Genomic DNA, 24,239 nt, shown 5'->3' with positions numbered 1-24,239 from the left:
CAGTTACCAGGACTATTGAGCCTGTCAGAGATTACAAGGGGAGATGAGAGTTTTTATGGTTCTGGATCTCAACAGGACAGGTAATAAGGTTGTTTCTGGAACAGTACTGACTCTCACAACAAGCCAAATGTGTCAGTATTGTCTAATCACCATATCTGAGGAACTTCTATTGTCCTTTCGTTTTGCGCTGCTCTGAGTGTGTAAGCTGGTGTGAAATTCACTTACCATCCAGTGTTTGGCCACCTAAAACATACAGTGCACAGCTACACAAGGGCAGTGAGAAACACCCACTCTTCTCATTGTATGATAGAGGTGAAAATACATATAGTTAATGTACAGAAGCCATCACTTTATTACGTTTATGCCTGGAAAACAGAAAAACAACAACAACAACAACAACAACAACAGACAAACAAACAAAAACCAAACAAACAACCAAACCACCACCACCAACGAAACAACCAAAAAGCTAAGAAATAACTTATTCAGGATATTTTTGAGTCCAAAGTGATATCTCATTAGAGCTTGCTTCAAAGTTCTTATCCATTAAGGAGACTTAAATTACATTACATGAGCTGCTAACCAGCTGCACTATAATATTATGCAAGGATTTTGATTGCTTGGAGAAGAGACAGTATACACCATATTTAGTTATTTGTAATTTTATGCTAAGCTTTGCAATCTGGTACTGTCACTTCTGTTAATGTGTTAACAGTTTGAATATTTTATGTTGAGTCATGCAGCTGCAATTTCTGTATTTTCAGATATGATAAATAAAGCATATTCCTACAATACTGTGTTAACTGTAAGGTAAAGGTACTTTGTGCACTGCTGAAAATCTACCTCATACACTGATATTTACTGGGTAACTTGAGAACTCTCCTACTATGCATAATTTAATAGCTAGCATCAGCTTTCTCTAAGGGAAACAAGAATTAACAGAGTTGGTGGCCTGTCTAGTGAATAATTGGGATAATCTTTGCATATTGCACTGGAAATAAAAGGCTATTTGAACCTTTCAGTCTCAAAACAGAGACAGTTATCACCTGGGTGCTGTATGTAGACTGTGTGTCCCTCCCTTCTCCATTTTCGTTTTGATTCCATGTTTTGCTGAAAGAAGTTGAGGACAATGTTGCACCTCTAAGATTTTGGTGAGGTCAGGAGCTGGTGCAGCATTTGTACGAGCTGTAGCAGTGGTAGGTATTCCAAACAATCACAAGGTCTTTTTTTTGCAGCACAGTCTGTAACACAGATTGCTTTGGCTGCAATCTTTTCCTTACTGCTATACATCTGCCAGATCACACCCCTCCTAAGACTGCATGAATGACATCTGGACAGAACCAGTGGACATTCAAGCTGAATTGCCAAGAAATAATTTCGACTTCCAGAAATAGAGACAGATGTTTCATAGCCTTCTTCTACATCCACATAATTGTAACCAGAACACAGACCATGACCAAAACCGTGAGTCTATATGTATAATCCTCTTTTATTCTTCTTTTCCTTTTTGCTTTGGACTGTTAGCTGTTCTGTGCCTTTCTTTTTATACTGCTTAGTGCCTAGCTTGTTGCCGGTACCACAGGTATCTTACTGCAAACAGAAGACACTTCAGACAGAAAGAAATCTGCTGTCTGTACTCATAAAAACAGTTCCTCTGAAACTGATGACTCTTCCTACATATCGGTCTTACATACAGCCTGAAACTAGCTTGTATGAACATGCCCAAGCACATACAAGTATTTGGGTGTGAGTCTCACGCTTCAGAGGCGACACTTTACCTCCTCAGGATGCCGTGAATGCAAACTTTGTATTTTTGTGAAGCACTGTCAGCTGGCAGTATAGACAATGATATTTGGGATTGCTTGCAGGAGTTAGGAGAGTCAGTTTTGGCTCACTATGTGGCTGTACCTGTTTCATAGTTAACAGGTTACAGTAGTACATCTTGTGAAAAAGGACAGCAAGCTCAGGTAAGATGTGATGTGCTCTGTCTTCACTTTCATACCATATTTTGGCCACTGTGTGTTTTATTAAGGCAGATTGAAGAGGCAATATGGGTCAAGAAATTCCATCTTGGACAAACATAGTATAAGGCTAAACTAACTTTTCCTATTACCCACATGATCCCCTTTTTTTTTTATGCTGTCACATGGGATGGCACAATGCATAGGCCAAGTATCTGCAATGAACTATTTCCCTTCCCTTCCCTTCCCTTCCCTTCCCTTCCCTTCCCTTCCCTTCCCTTCCCTTCCCTTCCCTTCCCTTCCCTTCCCTTCCCTTCCCTTCCCTTCCCTTCCCTTCCCTTCCCTTCCCTTCCCTTCCCTTCACTTCCCTTCCCTTCCCTTCCCTTCCCTTCCCTTCCCTTCCCTTCCCTTCCCTTCCCTTCCCTTCCCTTCCCTTCCCTTCCCTTCCCTTCCCTTCCCTTCCCTTCCCTTCCCTTCCCTTCCCTTCCCGGATCCTTCTGGAGGTAATTACTCAGACTTTGGTGGCAAATGCTGTCTGAAATTTAGGTCATTATTTGACAATGTGCCAATATTTTCTGTGCCTGCAGTTTTGCTAAATTGTTTATTTTTTTTCATGTTATTTAATTTCATGTTATGTTGGACAAAGCAATTTTGAAGAAAACACTGTACTCTGAAAATCAATTAAATTGCCAGCACTAGTAGCTCGGAGCTGGATTTTTGCTTATATGAAGAAGAAACCTTTTAAAAGAGGGAAGAAGCAGGGTGAGTTTTCACACATGGAGCTTCTGCTGTATCTTTCTCCTGCAGAGCAGGATGGGGAGAATCTGTGCAGTACCCTCAAGAAATTTGGGCCCTGCAAATCCAGCTGTTTGTGATGCCGCTACAAGCTTTAGCTTTCCATGCTGAAACTTCGGCACCAGTACTATTCTCCTGACACCTTGCCTTTCTTTTCTGAAACCAAGCTGCTCTGCTATTATCTGTGATCTTTGTGTGGGAAAGCTGTTTGACCCAACCAGATAAGATCACAGCGAATAAATCAGAGGTCTCCTATGGGGATAGTGACAAGGTCGGCTAAAGGCAAGGAAAGTAAAGATTAAATCACTTATAGTCTCAAAGTATTCTTCAATTGTGAAACTTTGTTATTCACCTACTTCTTTGCCCTTGCAGAACAACTGCTTGCTGAGGCAATTGGATAAGACCTCAGTACTTGCATGCTACTAAGAATTATACTCTGAGTGGTTTGTTTCCATTAAGCTGACCACTTGATGTAAGAATCTCAAAAAACAAACAAACAAACAAACAAACAAACAAACAAACAAACAAACAAACAAACAAACAAACAAAAAAACTAGTACAGAAAAAGAAAGAGTGATTTATTTCCTGCATTTGTATTTTAGAGATATTACCATTTTTCTTTTACTCTTAGTTTTATGCAGCCTCTCTTTTCCCTATAAATTATTGATTTTGTAGACAAATAACTACTCCACTGCCAGAAGTTAAATGTCTTTGACTGCCAGGCACATGAGCTGGCCCTCAGCTTGAGCTCTGAGAATCACTCAAGTAGAATTTATGAACAATAGAATTGATATTCTATTTTTGCATGAATACTTGTCAGTGTGGGTCAAATACCCAGAGAGCAGACTTTGAAATGCATGTGTGTACTGAAACTAAAAAAATATAAATCATCCCAGCGCCTTGGCAACTGCCTTTTACCTGAGATCCCTTGCTCCCGGCTGGAGGTTTGCTGTGGCACTTCAAGTTTCCTGGGGAGGGTGCAGATCGCTGAGCACAAGCTGCTCCTCACGGTTAGTGTCACAGGCTGAGTAGCCACGTTCTGGAGAAGTGGAAAACCCAGAGGGAAAATGAGAAGCAGGAAATTATTAGAATTAGAGTGACAGGTGGACAAAAACTCATAGAGTACTCGTGTTGCCCCTGCATTTTGACAGGATGTTGTGCACATAGCAGCTCTTGGTGCGGGTGAACCTGGGTCAGGTGGAAAGGAAAGTGCTCTGGTCAAAATACATCTCACTCAAACAGAAAGGAAACAGTATAAAAGCACAGGCTCACTGACACATGTGACAGCTGTGGGTAAAGGAAGATTTCTGACAAGAGAGTTTTACATTACAGCTCACCTGTCTAGGTGTATGTGTAGAGCAAGTGATGTGTGCTGCAGAGAGCTCTTCAATCCTCTGAAAGTAGAAGAAGAGATGTAGAACAAATCCAGACACAGATGTACTGCAAGTAAAGCAGATAAAGCAAAGAAGAGAGGAAAATCTACCCTATCCACACACTGGGTTGGCTACAGGCCAAATCATAGCATCATTAAGACTGGAAAAGACCTATAATATCTAGTCCAACCATCCACCTACCACCAATATTACCCACTAAACCATACCCCTGAGTACCACATCTACCCTTTCCTTAAACACCTCCAGGGACGGTGACTCCACCACTTCTCTGGGCAACCCATTCTAATGCCTGACCACTCTTTCTGAGAAGACATTTTTCATAATGACCAACCTGAACCTCCCCTGATGCAACTTGAGGCCATTCCCTCTAGTCCTGTCACTAGTTATCTGTGAGAAGAGGCCGACCCCCAGCTCCCCACACCTTCCTTTCAGGTACCTGTAGAGAGCAATGAGGTCTCCTCTGAGCTTCCTCTTCTCCAGACCAAACCACCCCAGTTCCCTCAGCCGCTCCTCACAGGACTTGTGTTCCAGGCCCTTCACCAGCTTCGTAGCCTTTCTCTGGACACGCTCCAAGGCCTCGATGTCCTTCTTTTACTGAGGGGCAAAATCTTCAGCCAAACTTTTTAATGATCAGTCTGTATGTGAGAATATTCTTTTACTTACACTCATGATCACTTCCAAATTTAAAGTTTCAATTTCCCTTCTTTTGAAGCTGTTACGTAAGATTCTTATGACAGTAGCCTCACTTGTGAAGTCCATCTCCAACTCACTTATCCTCTTCTTTAGAATCAACCTAAAAATTGACTCCCCAGTCTTTCCTGTTGTGGCACTGCTTCAGCATCTTCAGCGTGTTTAGTGCTTGTTTCTGCACACTTTCCACGTATCTTGCAGCTACACAAACATTGTGGTGATGCACCATGCATGCCTTTCAATTTCATAATATGAAATTCATGTATTTTGGGAGATTCTGCCATTATTCACACTAGCTGCCGGAAACCATAAATTTCCAGTCCTCACCACTGTGAGTGTCCCTTCTAACCTTCCCTCTTAGCAACCTCTATGTAAGGTCGAGTCGTCAAGGTTACGCAAAGCTGTGAGAACGAGGTGTGAGAAGTTCTGTAGACAGATGAGAAAAAGATCTCTCTCCAATTTGGAGAGACATGGATTTGACAGACAGACTACTCAATGGGTAAGGAATTGTCTGGATGGTCACACTCAAAGAGTTGTGGTCAATGGCTCAATGTCCAAGTGATCAGTAATGAGTGGTGTTCCTCAGGGGTCTGTACTGGCACCAGCACTATTTAACATCTTTGTTGTTAACATGTACGGTGGGATCGAGAGCACCCTCAGCAGGTTTGCCAATGACACCAACCTGTGTGGTGGTGTCAACACGCTGGAGGGAAGGGATGCCATCTAGAGGGACCTGGACAGGTTTGAGAGGTGGGTCTGTGTGGACCTCATGAGGTTCAACAAGGGCAAGTGTAATGTCCTGCATCTGGGCGAGGCAATCCCAAGTGCTGCATTCATCTCCAGGGTCCTCACCATAAGAAAGACACAGACCTGTTAGAGCAGGTCCAGAAGATGATCAGAAGGCTGGAGCACCTCTCCTATGAAGGCAGGCTGAGAGAGCTGGGGTAGTTCAGCCTGGAGAAGAGAAGGCTCCAGGGACACCTTTCTACAGCCATTCAGTACTTAAAGGGGACCTAAAAAAAAGATGGAGAGGGACGCTTTATCAGCGAGTGTAGCGATAGGACAAGGGATAATGGCTCTAAACTAGAAGAGGGTAGATTTAGATTAGAAATTAGGAAGAAATTCTTTACTATGAGGGTGGTGAAGCACTGGAACAGATTGCCCCATCCTTGGCAGCAATGAACAGTGTTCATCTTTTTGCCATTGTTTGAAGTTTCCTCTCACTGTGTAGCTGGACCCTGTCTTCATCCTTGTCATTCTGCTTGTGACCATATAGCAAATAAGAGGACACTTCTGCTAATGTGGAGGACAATTGCCAACTGACTTTCAGCTCTTTCATCAGCTGTATTCATTCAATATCGCTTCATCGTTTCATATATAACCACCTGAAATTGCACATTGGTCTCTCATGACTGAGAGCAACTCCCTAAGCAGCTTCCAATATATCTCCCCTTCCTTGGTGACTCTTCTAAACACAATTGTGTCAGCTGTATTTCAGCTATTTTTTCAGTATTTTGCCTGTATTATTGTGGGAAACATAGGAATTCAACACTGTTACAGTTAAAAAATGGAGTTCAGGAAAGAACTCTTAGCAGGAATTGGATTAATATCCTGTGATGGCCTCCTAAATATCAAGAATGTATCAGACCTAGTTCTATGAAGTGCCTTGTATCTTCACTGGCATAAAGGTTATTTATGTTATCTGCCTTCAGTGACAAACCTACCCCTCTCCACGCTTGAGTTCTCCTAATCACATAAAGATTTTTCTATAGTAATTATACCGTGAATATACAAGTACCTCTACTGCAATTGTGTATTAGTATCTACATGTTCTGGTAAAAAACTATAGTATTCTGAGTTGTCAAAGTGTTTTTCACTGTAAAAGGTATAATATAAACTTTTTCAGCTGTTGCCAAAATTTGTGGAAATAAAAGGAAACTGCACACAAATGATCAGAAGACAATGTAAAATGGACATGGTATAACAAGGAGAAAGTGCAGTAGGAGATGAAAGGACACCACTGGAGGATGGTGTAGGAAGAAAAGCAATTTTCCTCCCACTTCTATCTTTTAAGATTTCAATATTTAATTAAACACTGAGTATAATAACCTAGTAATAATCATATCCTGGGCTAATAAAGTCCTTGGCCTTCAGCCACAGAATCTATTAGTCCAGATTATGCACATTACTTTATAAACAAAAGTTGCCCTCAAGTTATTATTATAATCGGGTTCTTGAGTTGTTAATTTCCACTACAGAAAAACTACCAGTAATGTGTTGAGATAAAACCAAAAGCAGTAAAGTAAGTCAGAATGAATAATATGGTTATGAAAATGTTCAGGTGGACACTGTCTTTGTGTAAGCAGCTTTCAGTTCAAATAAGGGAGTCAAGTGTCTGTCTTCAAAACAATGGAAGAAATTTTGTTCTGGTCAAAATGTTGAAATAAGAAGCTTTGATTTTTGATTGTCCTATTTCTCTGAAAAACATTCAGTTAGTCTTGTGTTTGGATTGACATATTCTTAGGCTTTTGGTTTTAGTCACTGTACTGTATGAATGAAACTTAATAGGCACTTGGACACTTTTCTGGTTTATCTATTTAGTTTGTCTATCTCATTATTTCATATAGGTGTGAAGGGATATTAACATCCCTTGTCTTAAAATGATATATTTTTATATCTTTCAATGGTGCTGTGGTCATATATTAACTACAACAATGAAGCCTCCTCCATCTCTTGGTGAAGGCTGGCATTTTTCCAGTCACATCTGCTGTAGAACAGATGAATTTTGGCTATCCTTTATTCAAGTAGTTTGCAGTATGTTTTCAAATAAAAAATCTACATTTAATGCCCATTACCCAGGAAGAATATTGACTTACAACATCTTAGTGTTGTAAGTACTGAGTGCTGTGAAATTGCTTCTCCTCTGCAGTGCTGTTTGTTTCCAGGGTTAAAAATATAAAAATAAAAATAAAAATAATAAAAATAAAAGAGGAATTACCTAAAATTTAAATATAATTAAATTACATTAAAGATAATTTTTTTTCTTTGATTGAAGAACAGAATACAATCTCAGGTCTTTTGGACTCAGGGTTACCACTGTTTTTCAGAGTCCCAGGCACTGTACGTTGATTACTCTCCAAATGTCAGTGTGAGAACTCTGCAAATCCCACTAAGGAACCTATGCCCATTATTATTCCTCTTTTACTAAAATATCATTTACACAGCTTTCATCTTGACTCTTAAGAACTGGATGATAGTGGGGCTGCATGATTTTAAGTTTCTTTTAAATGTCTGAGATCAAAACTATACAGATTATTGATTTATTTTACACATGACACAGTACAGTATAGCTGGGAGAAAAACAATTACTATTTTAATTCTTAAAGGTGCTAAAACCCCAATAAATTCTGTAAATAGTGCTTTGGTTGAACAAGCAATGAATATTTAAGAAATATCCCTTAACTGCAATATTTAAATACAGCAAACAAAGACTGTGTTCCACTGAGGCTATTCTGTTTCCAACATTAAAGTGACTTTGGATGTAACCTTTCAGGCATATGAAAGAGGAACATTCCTCAGCCCAGACCCACCTGAGTGAGAACACATGATATCCTTTGTCTCAGTCTTCAAGAATTTTATGTGTATGCTCACGTGCACTCTCCATAATTCTTTCCAGGACTGGTACCTGCCTCCTGAAGCTCTAGAACCTCTCCCAGATTTTGTTGTGGCAATATCACTATGTACTTAGAGGCTTATTTGAAGATTGCTTGTTAAATATTTAACATAAAAATTAAATGTAGCATGAGTAATTTAAATCACTTCTTGCAGTCAAAAGCAGTAAGTTCTACAGATGAGTTCAGATGTACTATATTACGTTTAGATTTGTTATATGGCATAGCTGCACTATAAATACAAAGTCCTATATTACAAATACATTCTGGCAGAATGTCATGTCTTTTTAAACAACCCTGAAGCAACAAAGTAGTTGCAGGATTTACAGTCCTTGTGCGTGTTTAGATAAAGTGTTTTCAGGATTTTTATTTGGAGATGCTCACCATTTTTGTCAATCCAAAGGCACGAATATTTGTGCTCTAATAAAAAGGGATAAAAGCCATGCTTTTTCTAGTTTAGTGCTGCATTTCTTGACAAGGACACAGACTTGCCTTGTCAGTGTCCATCGCTGAAACACCAGGGATGTTTCAGCTATCTTCAGTAGTAGAAAGAAACCCAGAAAAAAATACCTGTTTATTTCTCAGGTCTGGAAGATCACATTATCTAATGCGTTTAACTAAAGATCTTCTTTGTCTATCATTTTAAAAACAAATAAATCTTATGTTTTTCCTACAAGATTACCATCTTCACTGTTGCATACAACATGTTGCTGTATCTTTTCTACCATCTGTTCTTTTGTTATTTCTCTCCTCCTTTCTTGCCAAATGGATGGAAGACAAAAATCTTTTTATGTTGACACTCAGGATTACTTTTTTTTTAGGGTAATTTTATTGTTTATGCAAAGAAGTGGCAAAGCTGCCTGTCCAAAAGTTATGGATAGATCTGTAGGTACAGTGTGGTCTCTGTATACAGCTTCATCAGAGATCCCCGTAACATTCCAATATATCCATGACTTTTGGGTTCATGAAACATGTATATCTGTCAGTAAATATTAAATTTAGGCTCAAAACTTTCTAACAGGCAGTCCAAAAGTCATTTATTGCTAGAAATCATGTATAATATGAAAAGGGAAGGATCTTTCTATTACACGTACTCTTCCTAAGAATTTGCTGCTGGCTGGTTGCTGCGAACCTACTGCTGAAGGCAAAACTACAAAATTCATGTTCTGCCACAACATACCCAAAATCTTTATACTTATTTCCATCAATTTGCAATGTCATTTACTGAGTGAAATCATTGCTTCTTACAGCACCAGCATTTATCTGTGCAAATGTTTGTGATAGCCTTTGCAAGAATAATTTAGCAAATCTCTTATGAATCCTTCAAGAAGAAACAACTTGGTTCAGATTCAGATAGGATGTTAGGCTGTCTGAATTTCACGCCCAGAGCCAAGCTGCTTAATTGCAGATGTCTCAGGGCTCACCTTGTCCACACTTACATCCATTTATGTGCATTCAGCACTGACATGTTTTGTACTAGCAAAAATCTCTTAAATATGTGGGAGCCTGACAGGGAAGATTCGTGCACTGGGCCACAGTCTGAAGAGACACTTTGGTGCCCACCTGTGTATGAAGCAGTATGATGGATACCCCCCCACCGGTGTTACGGGGAAGAGATGACCTGTAGCATCAAGGTGCCACACTTCATAGCTCAAGGACCCAACCCTTTGGGGGCTGGAACTAGGTGATCTTTAAGGTCCCTTCCAACCCAAGCCACTCTGTGATTCTATGATTCTATGACCCTGTGTATTTGATGCGGTTAATTGGTGGGTCCCAGATGTGCTAATCACCTTGCATGAACATCTGCTGATCCTACCTCATGAATATCTTGCAAGGAGTGGCACATCTGCTGCTGTAACGTAGCCCTTTCACAAACTACTTTTTAAAGACAAGGGTGAAAGTTCTTTTTAAGGTGCACCCAATTTATTAATTTCATTTTGCTTATGATAGTGAGATACTCCAGGTAAAAACTTCATTGAAATAGACTATGGAAGAACTTCAAGCAGTAGTTTTTTGCTATGAATAACCTAAAGTGCAGCTCTGATTTCCATTTAAAACTAGCTTTCTATGAAAGCAGTGGCTGCAGAAACTCTTTTTTATGCAATCACATTGGTGATTATTATTTTTATTGCCTTTCAGAAGTGGGTTATGTTTAGTCTATGTTTAGAAATAATAGGTGTAGTAAATCATAGGTATCACTGAGCGTAAGTGGGTAAAAGTGACTGTTTTACAGAACCCGAGGGATGTCTCCTTAATATATATATAAATCCAAACCAAACCAAACCAAAAAACAACAACCATTTATGGAGGCTGGGGTTATATAAAGAATATTTTGAGATCCATCCACTAGAAGATCCTTCAAAACACCACTTAAGTAGGCTGACCCTCCATGGGGTGGTTGACATTCCCTGGAACTATAATGGCTATGACTGATCTGTAGGATGGGTGAGAAAATTAAGTATTGATTTAAGAGTAGGTCTGAGGTTGCACAGTGTTATTAAATTCAATTTGGTGGTGTTAATTCCACGTTTCGCACTTTCTCAGAAGATTACACCATTATTTTAGTTTCCCCAGCAACATGATCCTTGGATTCTTTTTACTCAGAAAATCTTGTGAAAAATGTGAGTAAATAGAACATACACACGTGTATGGGAGCATGTTTTTCTTTTAAAAGTGTTCATGTTTTTTTGCATTGATTTTCACATATCAGATTCACACTATGTCAGGAATGTCAAAGGTTGTTTTCAATCTTCTTTTACGGTTTTACACTTCCCATAGATTGTTGTGGTGTTACATTAAACAGGAATTATACTTCTAAAACTGCAACAATTTTGGTAGTATCTCTGCATTTAGAAGCTGTGTTTAAGTCTGCTTCCCGGCCTGAAACCTTTGACAGCTATTATGTGTCAGCGTACATTAGTGGTGAATCACAGTTTGATTTTATAGCTGCTTGCACTGCGTGTCCTTTTAATGTAGTGTACAGAAAAGGCAGACCATGGGCCTTGCACGCTTCTTGAAGTCAGGCCCAAGTGCTGCACATCTCCAGAATTTCTCACCAGAAAAGGAGGTAAAGGGAAATTCCTGAGGCTGCCAAAGGGAAGAAGGTGAGGGTCTTGCCCGTGTCATGCTACGCCACAGCTCATGAAGCTATCCCCTGGCTGAGGCAGCTACTTTCACCCCATCTAGTGCTGCAGTGCAGAGTTCTGTGGATTTAGTATGACTCTCCCGTGACCATAAAACACAATAATTATTTTCTGTCTTTTTTACAGTTCAAAGGTGCTGAAGTAACATGAGGGCTGAATTGCAACTCTTCAGTGTGGTATCGTCAGAGGATGAAACTAAAGGTATATCTTGGCTGCCCTGGGATGTGGCACAAGGACCTTGAGGGGGCCAGCCCTGCTGGGGTCATGTTGGAGGGCTGTTTTGAGTGGAACCAGACAAAACCAATATATGACACCTAGATATCTACTTTGAGTGGTCCCGACAGAAAATTGAACTGTGCTTGGGCATTGTCTTGAAGGCAGTGGTTGCCTAGTGTCCCGAAGCAGATCCTGAGTGAGAAGGGGTCACTGAGGAGTGTAGGTGGTCACAAGCTCAGTTCTTGAACTCTCTCTGGAAGAGCAGATGTATTCCCTACCCTAGCATTAGACCAAGCAGTATACCTGGATGGTCCCAAAGGCATTTTCTTCCACCTTATATAGAAACAGAAAATAAATTCTTTCTTGTGCGGAAGAACCTGGAATTATCTCACGTTTCCAATGCTAAGACTTTTGCTTTGAAGTTTCTGCTTCCACCAGTGTGTTGAGATTTATATGTTTCTGTAATTCTAAAAGGCAATATAAATTCTCAAAATAGATTTCCCAGTCTCTGAAAGCAATTGTTATCTTGGAATCAGAGACAACCTTGAATGAAATATAAGTGAGGGACAGAGAGAGGCAGTGAGAGTGAACTTCATCTTGTGATTCTGCCTTCTGTTGCCGTATGACCTACAAAGATAAGAGTGAGGTGAGAAAAAAAAATTGCACTTTTCATGCTAAATTAGTCCCAAGATGCTTCTGAGCAAAGATTGCTAACTAAACCACATGCTTTGTAAGTGATTAGGTAGTGTTTTGTTTTGACTAATTTTCTGTATACTGGAGCTGAAGTGAGACCATATGGTTTATGTATTGTAATAACCCTCTCCTAAAATCAAAAGAGTTGGTGTTGGATTAAAACACTCTGCTTAAAGAGAGAGATAAATATTTAAGAGAGAGAGATTTTAAAAGAGACAAATTAAACTAACAACCATTAAGAAAACTGTTACAATGTCAAAAGAAAAAACAACAAAAACCCAACAATTGGAAATGTCAGCCAATCTTTTAAATATGGAATTTTAATAAGTCCATACTATTATTGTGAGTACAAGTTATTGTGAGGATATCTTAGGATAAATAATCCAGTCATATAAGTAAGCATATTTTTAAAAACTACCAGAAACTGTTAGGAAAACAGATGATCTATGATAAATCTTTAGCACAGTATTCAAACATTTGTCACCCTTTTTAAAACACTGCTCTTCCTTCACAGCCCTCTAGATTTATGTTCATTAGTATATGGAATTTTTACAGGCATCCTTCTGAAAACATGAGACATGTATTTTCTCTAAAAAGGTTTTGTTTTCCACCATGAATTTCCTTTCACTTTATGCAAATAATTTTCATGCTAATCTGTACTTATTTTACCTGGCCTCATCTGTGCTGTCATTGACCTGACAGAGCAGTGGGTGTAACATTCAAGCACAGCCCTATTATGCTTTAGCTCATGTACCTGAAAGCCATGCAGAGCTGTCATAAGTCTCACTCATAGATCGGCTGCTCTTCCTAGGGCAGCTCCTCAGCTCAGCTTGTTCAGCTTATTTCTATGATACTGAAATGTTCAAACTTCCCTTTTTTAAAAAACACGTTAGACAAATTGCTGATGAAAAACACAGTCAGTGTGGCACAATTCAGGCTGTAAGGAAGACCAGACAGATAGGTCTCCAGGTGGATGTCTGCTGAATGTTCATCATTTATACACACAAATTTTCTTAGATTTCCCTGAATCTGTATGTTTACTTTGTTGGTTGACATAACATAGACAAGAATAGGGAAAGGAGAAGGCTTCAATTAGTAAAGTTACTAATAGCTCAACTACTTTTGAGACTGGTATTTCTATTTGGAAGAGCTGGAGATAGGCTGGAAGGGAAAGGGCTTCACCCAGCTGTCCCCAGATAGACATGTAGTGCTAGACCCAAGGTGATGTAGGGTATTTGCCATATGTACATGGTGCTGCCAGATGTGACTGGTAAGACCCAATGTAGACCTTTGCCCTTTCAGAGATGCAGATGCAGACTAAGTGCCATGTCCCAGAGTATCTCACGTGGCAATGTGTTTTTGCAGCTGACTCGGGCCTCAACACTATGTGATCCCTCAGACTATTTCCTCTTCTTGTCCTTGACTGGGAAGCAGCACTAACAAGAGCAAGGCTGCTTCTTCTTTTCCCTCTCTCTCTCTCTTTCTCTCCTTACTAACATAACCACTAATGGCAATTTTAGCCCTGCAGTAATTATTACTCTGACCTGAAGCACAAACTCATTGAGTGGAGTCAACTAATAATGATTTTCAGTCACAAATGATTTGAATGATTTTGAACTGGTGACCTAGCTATAGAGGTGAAAGTCGCTACAATTATTCCTCTGAGCAATTTTCTTTCCCCTGAATTAGTTTGTTTTACTATTCTTCTCAGTTTCATAACAGAAGCAAGAGTTGTGTGTCTGAAGGCAAGTCTAAATTGATAGTTGTTTAATCACCCAACCTGTGTCTACACATGAAATGAAGAGGCTTCAGCTAATGGGGAGCTGAGGTAGTGAATCCATCTACTGCAGCTCTACGTGCAGTTTAATACATCTTACTACTGATAAGTTAGTGAATGAGTATCCAGATCCACTTTATTAAAGTCTGCAAGGAGTTAAGGTACGATGTGGTGACTTACCATTGCAGGTCTTTTCTAGTTCAGGTATCTCTTCACTATGCTCTATTTCACTGTGTGGACACATTGTCCGTAATTTGCCTGGTGCCATGAGTCCTGCCCTACTTTTGAACTCACTTATTTTATTAACATAGCAGGTCCTGCTGCACAAGATGCAGATTTCTCATGTTATCTGAAAATAGCTCTGACAGCCTGGTGTCACCTTATGTTTGACCAGTTTGGATTGACAAGTTATTTGTCAGGATGATAGTGGTCAAGGCATGTGTGTTCATGATTTTTTTTGTGATGCTATTGTTCAAATACTAAGTACTGCAAGCCTGAACTTTCCCTAACTTACCTGTTTTTCTAAGACTGGGATGACCGGAATTCTCAAACTGCAGGATTTTCTTCCAGAAATTCATTCTTTTAGAAAAGTTTACATAAGATATTAACACCCCCAAAGGCTTTTTCCGCCCCCTTTTTTTTTCCTTTTTTTTTTTTTTTTCCTTGCCCTTCAACAGATAGTAAACCAGCAGGTACCATGCATAAAAAATACTGGAGAAAGCACTGGCAAAGGAGTACAGGCTGAAAATTTTGAAGACATTAAGTGTTTACATGCATGGCTAGACAATGTTCTTTCCCAGTAACAAGACCATCAGCTTCCATCAACATTACCTTCCACTTAGAAGGTGCAGCTTCTTTCTGGCTAATGAAATTCTTTTTGGTGTATCCTTTTTGGCTTGTGAGGCTGTACAACTGTTGATGTGACTGCAGCATACTTCACAACTTTTGCAAAGGTAGAGATGGATGGTTTCACTAGGTCAGATATGGATGCTACTGCTGCAAATAGAGCAGGCCTTGAGTCAGGCAAAGGTGTGGAACATAGGAGGCCTTATATACCCACATTTATGCAACAAATATATATATATACACACATATATATCTAATCTATAAAGTAGGCTGCATACCAGGGTTATTTTAGGAGACAAGAGAGGCTTTGTAACATATTGTTCTGGCTTCTAAAGGAGTTTGCCATTGTTTGTTCAATTAGGTTTTTAAACCATTAGGGTCAGGATCTGCCAATGTTCATACAGTTTTTAACTTTTGATATGTCATACAGATTTTGTAGGTAAAGCACTGACATCTCAAATGTAGGTTCAAATGTAATTTTTCTTCTAGTTAGGGAGAGACTGAAACCATACCTCATAATATTGCTTGCCTTTTTATACATTTCAGTAATAACTTTTGGTATAGCTTTGGCTCTTCATTTTGTACAGCTGGGTGATCAGACTGGTACATTTAGCAAACAGTAAATATTAGCCACTTGCCAACGTGAACAATGAGAACGATAATGAGAAAGAGGCCAGATCTGCCTGCAATAAAACAATGGAAACCCAGCAATGTTGTGCAAACAAAGCCAAGCCAGGCAGGCTGAACCAGTTTTGCAATTTACATGAACAAACCACTGAATCAGACAAAACAGTCTGAAACAGAAACTGGAAACCAAAATTCCTCTTTCAGCTCCCTTTAAGCACTGACTGGGGCTGAAAACTATGCTCCATTTTTCACTGTCCTTGTCCCACTAAATATGAGGGTTTTTTGTTTTTTTTTTTTTTTTTTTTTTTTTTCTACACATTGCAACATCTTCAATAGGAGAAGTTAGGAACTTTTACTCTATATCACCATGTAATCTGTAGTACTTTGGATGGAGCCTGAGCGACAAGACATATGGCCTTTGTCCACTCAAGAAGAAGATAGAACTGATCCTGAATATTTCATACACTAAATGAATGCTCAGAAAAGGTGGATACATTTAAAATTAATGCTTGCAGACTAACTTTGTTTTACTTTTTGACTTTTCTTAAAATATTTTTTTGGATTGGATGTAAAAATGCCCTTCATTCAAACTGTTGCTTTTTGGTACTTCTGTCTCTTCAAACAGTACAATAGAATAGAATAGTTAGTTGGAAGGGGTCTACAAAGATCATCGAGTCTAACTGCCTGACCACTGCAGGGCTAACCAAAAGTCAAAGCATATTACTGAGGGCATTATCCAAATGCCTCTTGAACATTGACAGGCACGGGGCATCAACTGCCTCACGAGAAAGCCTGTTCCAGTGTTTGACCACCCTCACAGTAAATGTATATTTTTTCTTTAGCACCTCCCCTGGTGCAGCTTTGTGCCATTCCCAAGTGTCCTGTCATTGGTTACCAGGGAGCAGAGACCAGCACCCCCCTCTCCATTTCCCCTCAGGCAGTTGCAGAAAGTAATGAGGTCACCTCTTAGTCTTCTTTTCTCCCCCCAATAAAACTAGACAAACAAGTGTCCTCATCCTCTCCTCATAGGACATGCCTTTCAGCCCTTTTACCAGCTTTGTTGCCTTCTTCTGGACACATGCCAATAGCTTCATATCCTTTTGGTATTGTGGAACCCAGAACTGCACACAATATTCAAGGCAATATTCATTCTCTTTCTGCTGAGCTGCTCTCCAGCCACTCATCTCCCAGTCTGTGCCTGTGTCCAGCATTACTCCAACCCAGGTGCAGCACCTGGCATTTACCTTTGTTGAACTTCATGTCACTGATGATTGTCCAGTGCTCCTATCTATCCAGATCCCTCTGCAAGGCCTTTTATCTCTCCAGAGAGTCACCAGTACCTCCCAATTTAGTATTGTCAGCTAACTTGCTAAGGATACATTTCACTCCTGCATCAAGATTCGTTGCTAAAAATGATGAACAGAACTGGCCTAGAGTTGAGCCCTGGGGATCCCCACTAGTGACTGGCCACCAGCCAGATGTAGCCCCATTCACTACAACCCTTTGAGCCCTGTTGTTCAGCCAGTTCATCACCCAGCATAACGTGAACCTGTTCATCTCACTGCTGGACAGTTTGTCCAGAATGGTACTGGGAGGGTTGGTAGCAAACGCCTTACTAAAATCCAGAAAGATAACATTGACTGCCTTCCCTTAATTCAGCAAGTAGGTGACCTTATCATAGAATCATAGAATGATTTGCAAGGGACCTTAAAGATCACCCATTTCCAACCCCCCTGCCATGGGCAGGAACATCTCCCACTAGACCAGGTTGCTCAAAGCTCCATCTAAGCTAGCCTTAAACAATTCCAGGGATGGGGCATCCATAGCTTCTCTGGGCAAGCTGGGCCAGTGCCTCAGCACCCACATAGTAAAGAACTTCTTCCTAATGTCTGATCTAAATCTACCCTCTTTTGCCTTAAAACCGTTACCCCTTGTCCTATCAAGGAGATAGGAAGGAGATCAAACTACTAATTCAGCTTTTTCTGTTCATGAACCCATGTTGACTACACCTGATAAAAGCTTTGTTCTTTAAAAGCCTTTCAGTATTCCCCAGGATAATCTTCTCCTGCTTGCAGTCAGCAGGGAGTGACTCACTCCTAACACCTTTCAAAAATTGTTGGGAGAGGTCCAGATATAAGATCCACTAACTTCTTCAGTACTCTGGGGTAAATCCCATCAGTCCCAACGGACTTATGAACATTCAGCTGAATACAACTGTTCCCCTACAGTTTCAGTGACCGCAAATGGAAAGTCACTGCTCCCTCTGTCATGGTACTCCGACTCAGAGGACCCGGCAGACTTACTTGTTCAGTGACCATCTTCATCAAGTATCTGTCCAATGTTTTTATTAGACCTCCTTTTGCTGCTGAAATACTTAAAAAATCCATTTTTATTGTCTGATAGTGTAGTGGCCACTACCAACTCAAGCTGAGTTTTGGCTTTTCTTGTTTTCTCCCTACAAATGCAAACTGCAGCTCTGTAATCTCCCTGTGAGGCCTGACCTTGTTTCCAGAGATTGTATATTTTCTTTTTTTGCATAAGTTGCACAAGGAGTTCTCCGTTCAGCCAAGCCAGTCTTGCTTAACTTGCAACACAATGGGATTTTACACATGCACACGAGTGTTTATATACAGCACTCTGAGAATGGCTTTCCTGAATATGAGCTTTGTACAGGACGCTGCTGCCTTCTGCATCACCCCAGCTCTTAAAAATTTTATGTTTTAAATAATTCATGTAGCATCCACAGATTTTTACTGCAAGTGAGGACCATGCATTTGTGTTGGACAATTGAAAATGTTAACTTATTGAAAAATTACATATAGAAGTTGCTACCCACAGATGATCCACTCAAGCTGCATATGTTCTTAGAATTCTGTTTGAATATCATGTTATGAAGGACTCTTGACATCTATTCACAGTAACGTAATTGGTGTTTCAGGGTCCACAGAGTTTTTGGACTAATTGTCTGTCTTTGAAGCTCTCTGTGCATCTCCGTACACTTGTGCATGTATGCATTGTGCTTGTTCATGCAGATTGGAGTTAATACATTTAATTAATTTAGATTATTTTTCATCCCCTCACCCATAGCTGGGAAAAACTCAGACTTAAATTTTTTAGTTCATTGTTGTAGCAGAGATGTGGGTATCTTGGAGAAGCATGCAGGTCATCACTGGGAGGGTGGAAGAGAGAACAGAGCTGATAAGAGAATTGGACTTGGGAAACTTGAAGGCCAAGGAAAAGTTTGGAGCTAGAGAAGGCACTGCCAGTGATGCTCATGGTAACTTTGCATACTTTCACTTAGTTTAAGAAGATATTTACTGACATCTTAACCTGCATTTTATACTTCAGTCATACTTTGGGACTTTTCAGGTCTTGTAGTTACTTAACTTTTATTTTTTAAATAAACTTTCAATATTTTCAGGAAAGTATCTCAGAAATATTTTCCCCAATAAATTCACCACATAAAGTTATTTTACAATGAAATTCTTTCCATGCCTTTGAATTAAATAGACCAAGATTCTCCCCAGAGGGATTATTTTTTTTGTGAATCTGGCTATCTAATCCCATTAAAATTGGCAGTTTATAACTGACATCTCATTAAATGACAACTTCTGCATACTATTAGAATTGGTGCTTCATTTCAGTTAGTCAGGGCCTGATCCTATAACCTTATGCAAGTGATATTACAAAAGAATAATCATTGATTGCATATGTGAGGTCTCTGGGTCTACAGAATAATACATTTTGATGAGTTCAATAATTATCTGTAAACGTTGTTGTTCTTTTATTGTGTGTGATTCTGTTTCTGGATTTAACTGTATAATTCTGCACATGTATTAGTCCTTCATTAAGAGTCACAATAAATTATGTAGCTGGAGTGAGATAATTGCATCTGTGGGGCATAGCAAACTGCAAGCTAGAGATGCCAATTCCCTGAGGTTATGATTAGTCTATAGGAACCATTCTCCCTTGAGTCTTATTTTGTTATTAGTGTAAGTCTTTATTGTAGTGAAGACGCACTTCAGCATAATGGAAGAATCACACTCTGAGTTCAAAAACTTATTTAAAAGTTAGGTGAGAAGTAGGGCACAAGAAAAATTTAACTCCTTACATGCCACACTTCCTTCTGCTAGAATGTATGACAAAGAAAAAATAAGGAAATATCTGCTGGCTTCTGCTAAGGATGCTACATACCTCTGAATGTAGCTTTAACAGTCTTGCCACCTACCTGCCACTCAAGTTCCTCCATCTCAGAATGAGACATGGAAAACCATTCTTATAGAGAATTATAGGAGAATGATATTCATTCCCATTTGGTGTCAATGGAAATTCACAGAGGGAAGTCAGATCTCTTCAAAGTAGTTTCTCCACTGAGTTTTGACATGTTAGTTATTACAATGGGGTAGGTTATGACCCCCATGAATACAAGTTGGGTGCTGAAGCTACTGATCCTGGTAGATTTGCAAATGATTTGCACCAGTGTAGCTGATAATGTTTTACAGTAGTGCACAAACTCAAGCAGGCTGACAGACCAGGTTGCACTGATAGATAATATGGAAAGATTCTTCCATGGGTTCAGTTATTCTTTTTGATTTTGTAACTGAAATGGAAATAAATTTGCAGTTAGTTTAGGAGGACCAACAATTTCTACTGAGATCCTGACATCAACAAAGAGGCTTTTGCAGACATAAAGTTAGTCATAATCTGTCCACTGACTTCCATGGTAGCTGGCACAGATCTTAAACAGCATGAAGCAAGAGTAAGCATGAAGTTAAAGCTGACAGCACATCCCATCTCCCAAGACAATTCAGCAATGCATCAACAGTCACAGAGTCTAATAAGTACTTAGACTCCAGGGCTTTATTCAGGTTCATTGATGAGATTGATGACTGAGGAGAGTAGATCAGAGGATAATTCGACTTCCAACAAATTACCAGCTATGTGTTCTATGTGTTTATGGCAGCTGGGGGTATGTAGAACCTAGTCATATACAACAGCTCAAATCCTTATTTTGCACCAGTGATGAGTGAAAACAACTGAAAAAAAACAAAAACAACAACAAAAAAGCAAGGTTGTGAGGTATGCCCTGGTTATTTAGTAAACGGGTCTGCGGTAGGATATTTTCTTTATGATTTCCTGACTATGCTGGGATAATTGCCAAAGTTAATGTTTATTTGGGAGATATGAAAATGTTTTAATTAGATGCTCAGGTGCCAAAAGGTTAGGGTAGAATTGTTCTTTCTTTCCAGTTTTTGCAAAGAGACACAGAAGGATCCTATTAATATTAAACAAAGAGTGAACACTTCATGAAGGCTGGGAGAAAACATTGCTAGCAAATAAAATAATTCCTGAGAGGACAAAGGCATTTGAAACTTTGGAAAGGTTCTTCATTATTAGAGGAGTTTTTGTTGGCAGAATATTTGGAAACATGCACATAGCAGCCCTATACTTTAGGGCTCATGGAAGTCATGAATAAGTCAAGAAAAACATTACAGTTTATTTAATCCTTCTATGGCTCCATAAATAAGTATCAGATTTGTTGGGAATTATTGATTTTTTTACAGTCTGTTGAAGGATTGATTCTCACTTTTCTCTGTCTCAGGAAGACTGTTTCACCAAAAAGTCTTATTTGTACGTGTCCAAGGGATGAAATACCGGGAAACAAACATAAGCACTGTTTACACCTGACAATGTATGCAGGTAAATTGCGTCTGATGCGTCTTCAGTTGCAGCAATTGTTGATAACCTTCATGACAACATAAAGTTTTTGTTGTTATTTTGTTGTTATTTCTGGAATGTAAACCATTCATATAGAAATGGCTATAAAAAGATACAGCTTCAAACGTGGTTTCCCTCTTTGCTGCCATGCTTACTTGTATGAAATCTGACCTTTTGAACTCACGCTTCATTACCTCAGAGACACATGAAGGCAAATCTCTGGAAGGTAAGGCAGGCACAAGTTTAGTCCACCATCTCTCTCTGTCTCGTAAACTTCTCACACAATACACGAACATTCCCAGGACAGCACAAAAGGCTCAGATCAGCTGGAGCAGTTCAACTCAGTCACTGTCTTGAGAATTGGGTGGTGTGGACATACAATATGATTACATTTCTTAATGTGTGGATGGCTCTAAATTCAACTTTTGTTCACTGGAATCTCAAAAAGATCATATTCTTTACTTCCAAAATATCTACTGCTTCATTGTGCTTGAGGAAATTCATTCTATTACATTCTTTTTTGTTTAATACCCGGCTTTCTGGTGTTATCATATAACAATCTCACATTTGCTTCATACGAAAATACTTTACAAAACTGGTCTTTTGATTTTTCACACACCATTTCACAAAAATATGCCATAGATTTTTAATTGTCTCAGCATAAATGTCAATGCTATATGTTTATCTTACTCAAATGAGTAGTTTCTGCTGAGGAAATACAGAAACAGAGGGACACTGTAATAACATTAACATGAATAGGTTGACACAGCATTATACCCACCACACCACTTTTGACAGATAGCTTTCTCCTCTGCCAAATAGTTGCTCTGTGACTGGTAATTTAACTTTGGCTAAAAGCTCTCTTCATTTCCCAGTTAAGAAAAAGAAAAAAACAAACAGTTTTGTACTTTGTCTACATTTCCACAGGCCTCTCTGTTTCTCTCTGTTGATAAAATTTCTTGACTCCTCTGTGAGATAACACTAGAGAGAACATCCCCTATTATGTGTTTTCAAAGTAGGTTCTTAAATCTGTAAACGGTTCTTTTCCAAATTCTAAGGTAGTTCAGTGTCAGAGTCCACCGGGACCACAGTTTTACAGTGTTTATTGCTGTTAAGGTTGTCTCTTTTTCTTGTCTTTTGCAGACCATCCCTGGTTCACCAGTAATACTGGCTAGCCTCATCTGTGAAAAATTCTCTACCACTGTGGGCAAAGGTGACAAAATCTGGCCCTCAGTAAAGAAAAGGATATTCAGAAGGAAAAAAAGAAATGTGTGGTTAAATTAACTAGACACTAATGACTAGTTGCCATGAGCACTGATGAATGAGCATTCAGGGATGAATTATTTATCTCAGCTTCACAAACAATATTCAGGTACATGTTGTGTAAAATTAGATATTATATTATTAGTCCAAAGTTTAGACACCATATATAATGCCTGTGATAGCTGAAAAACTTCTTGACAATTGAATGTTTTTAGCTTGTTAAAAAACTCAGAAAAATAGTGTAAACTTTTTGCTATGCTCTTTATAGCCATGATGGTTAACAAATCAATTAACATGCTATTATGTTAGTAATTCCTATCTGTATGGATTTGGCTTAATAAATGTTGCAAGACATCATTCATTTGTATTGCTCCAGAGAACATACACTCTCTGAATTCTACTTGTGTTCATTAATTCTTTTCCACTTCACACATAAATATGGTACTTGACATGCTGTCTGTGGTGATGTATAATAGCAATTTACTTCTGACCTCAAGGTCGCTTTCTTTTTTGTGTGCTATGAACTAAGATTTCAGGAAGCCTGTATGAATGCTTATGGTGGATCTGGCACTCTCCAATAACCCCTGTGGCTATGTGGTAAACTGTTAATTACTTCTAAGATTATCTTGTATTCTAAAGATACAGCCCTTTTAATGTGTATTTGCTGTGCTACAATCATGCCAAACTGCTTCATGGACTGGAAGGAGATATGTGCCTACTTCTTGATATACAGAAGCACTTCATACCCAATTCAGGCTACTGCTTGCAGATGTACAATTTGTAATATTAGTTGTTGTTTACCTCCAAGGCCTGAGTTTATTAAGTGAGTAGGCTCAGATTAAGGACTTAGCTGAAAGGGACTGGCTGGGTAGTTCAGCTGGAAACCCTCCATTGGGAAGATATAATTGTTTGTCATAAAAAGGAGTTTAGTATAAACTCTATAATTAAAAATAAGACTATGTTATATAGCATGCATCCTTCATATTTACAATTCTGTAAATGAAGCAAAACCTCTGTATGAATTTGTAAGCTACAGAGCAACAGAAAGGAGAAATGATTCTGTTGTGTGGCCTGAAGTGATGGCTGGCATCCCTGGCCCAAAGGACATTCGGGATAAAAAGAAAGAGTAAAGTAGAGATACATGTTCTATTTCCAAAGTCTGGTCATTATGCATAATACCACTCAGTCTTCCTCCAATCAAAAAAGGACTGAAAGCATCAAGCAGCTAATGATTTGGGGGTTTGAAGGGTCCTTGCCCATGAATATCTGAACTTGCCTTCAAGAGAGCAAACTCAAGATTTGTCTTGGTGTGAACTCAAGTACAACCTGTTTGTACCATACCCTGCAATTTATTACTTGTCAGTTTCATCCAGAGAGTAGGTGGTATTTTATCACTAGCAATTCATTTCTTCTTCCCCTTATACATCAGAAACATGCAGAAAGGT

The 24,239-nt window shown here is 39.2% G+C and overlaps 1 long non-coding RNA gene across 1 annotated transcript; it reads left to right on the top strand.

Moving 5' to 3' along the window:
• Positions 1–1,786: 1,786 nt before the first annotated feature.
• LOC308187986 lies at positions 1,787–23,627 on the top strand. Its single transcript, XR_013945052.1, has 4 exons — positions 1,787–1,967; positions 11,781–11,855; positions 21,416–21,513; positions 22,675–23,627. It is a non-coding gene; the product is annotated as an uncharacterized lncRNA (long non-coding RNA).
• Positions 23,628–24,239: the final 612 nt, after the last annotated feature.

Source organism: Anser brachyrhynchus (assembly GCF_964034855.1).
Source record: "Anser brachyrhynchus genome assembly, chromosome: 1".
Taxonomy (NCBI): domain Eukaryota; kingdom Metazoa; phylum Chordata; class Aves; order Anseriformes; family Anatidae; genus Anser; species Anser brachyrhynchus.
Note: the sequence above shows the minus strand (reverse complement) of the source record. Positions and strands in the feature narration are given on the sequence as shown.